Raw genomic sequence first — 1,861 nt, 5'->3', positions numbered from 1 at the left:
GGGGGGGGGGGGGGGGGGGGGGGGGGGGGGCCGTGGCCTCTCTGCCCGCTGCCTCCTGCTGACAGATGACCTTTCAAAAGCTGCTGGAGCCCCAGGGAAGCCAGTGGGGAGCCAGGCCAGAGGGACACAGACTGGAGGCTCAGGGGACAGAGGAGGGTGAAGTGGGGAGCAAGGTGCAAGGAAATAAAGAAGGCCCCCTAAAGCTGGCTCACTCCCCACTGAGGCCTGACCTCGGGGACACTGGGAGCTGCAGGGCGGGGGGCTGGCAGAGTCTGAAGCGCCACCTGCCCCCACGCCAAGGGCAGTGCTCAGTGTCCACTCAGTGGCTGATTTTTGAAGCAGCTTCTTCCCTCCCACTGGGTCTCCCCGGAGCTGTCACTCCTGCCCCTGCCCCAGCTTCCCCAAAGCTCCTCCATGCCCCTCCCCGTCTGAAGGAAGGTGGTTAGGAACGAGGACATATAACACGGAAGATACATACAAAGAGGGCGGCGCGTGCTCCTCAATGTCTCTTCCTTGGTGCCCACATCCCTCCCTGCTGCTTCTCACACCCTCTCCCTTCCTTCCACACCGAAAGCAGCCTGCAGGCTTCCCCCCAGCTCACCCCCCAGCTCCTCTCCTCTGCTCCCGCCAGGACCCAGATACACCCGTGTCTGCCTGTCCATCTCCCGCTGCTGCCTCTGCTACTTTCTCCTCCATCTCCCTTCTCTCAGGTCTCCCCACCTCCAGGACCTCACCTGGTCTGGTGGATGCATCTGCGCTCCCGGGCGCCCTGCCATAAAGCCCACACCCACCCCTCCCTGGGCTCCCACCGCCCACAGCAAAGTGCTTCTCTTGTTCTCCTAAGCTGGACCTTCCCCTCAGCTGGCCCTCTTCCCGCCCTGCGGCTCCCAGTCCAACACTAACTCTCTCCCTGTGCCCTGTTGGTCTTCCCACGAACATCGGGGCTTAGCTGCACAGGCCCCGCAAGGGCAGGATTTCTTGGTAAAAATGCAGGTCCTTGGGTTCATCCCTAACCCAGGAGTGAGACTGCACATTGAGCCGCGCCCTGCGGTGATCCTTACGGATACTGAAGTTGGAGGGTCACTGTCAGAGGACCTCAAGTTCTGGCTCCAAGCTCCGGACAGCGCTTGCGCTCTCCCCACTCTGCCCTCCTCGCTCACTTACCTGTGCCTAGGTGTAGATTACGGCAGGAACAGAAATCCTCAGCACACCCCAGGGCGAGGTCGCCAACCCTCCCCTCTGGGCTCTCTCACTCCCGGCGCAGGTCAGAGATCAGTGTGAGCCGCCAAGCTCCCCTCCTCCCGGTGCCACAGCCGTGAGTCTGAGGGCCACCCCTACCACACCTGGACCCAGATTTCCTTCCCTTCCCTGCTCCCTCTCCTCACCTCTTACCCCACATCCCCTTTCCCGGCTCACATCTTAGAGCCACATGCTGTGAAGCTGTGAAGACTAGCTCCAGACCCAAGCTCCCAGAACGCGCCAGCTCTCCCGGCCCCGCCTCCTCCCTGCCCCGCCTCAGCCCCTGTCTGCTGCTGTGCCCTGCTCCCCGGCCCCCGCCCCCGCCACTGCGGGGGCTCCCTTGTGGGCCTCTAATCCAGTTCATTCTCCCAGCGCCTCTGACCACCAATGAGCCTTCCCGGCCACACATTCCTCAGCCCCGCAGCCCAGGAGTCCCGCACGGGCTTGGAGGGAGGAAGTCAGATGGGACTCAGCGACCCTTCTGGTTTTTGTGATAAAGGAACTCCAGAGCCCAAGTCCCTCAAAATGTTCTTCGTTTGGTCCCTATTCCTTCCAGCTCCGACCTGATGCCAAGATGGACCTTGCTCCCGGGGTAAATGTGAGCCCCATCCAGTTCCTACCT

At 62.4% G+C, this 1,861-nt stretch overlaps 1 protein-coding gene across 1 annotated transcript in view; it reads right to left on the bottom strand.

The window, feature by feature from the left end:
- The window catches only part of GABBR1 (gamma-aminobutyric acid (GABA) B receptor, 1), a gene marked incomplete at its 5' end in the record, with an annotated part of 25,568 nt that overhangs the window by 19,153 nt on the left and 4,554 nt on the right, over positions 1 to 1,861 (bottom strand). The gene's annotated exons all lie outside the window — the stretch shown is intronic.

The sequence above is a fragment of the Myotis brandtii genome, unplaced genomic scaffold, assembly GCF_000412655.1.
Source record: "Myotis brandtii unplaced genomic scaffold, ASM41265v1 scaffold1510, whole genome shotgun sequence".
Taxonomy (NCBI): Eukaryota; Metazoa; Chordata; class Mammalia; order Chiroptera; family Vespertilionidae; genus Myotis; species Myotis brandtii.
The sequence above is the reverse complement of the archived record's forward strand: the minus strand, read 5'-3'. Positions and strand labels throughout refer to the sequence as shown.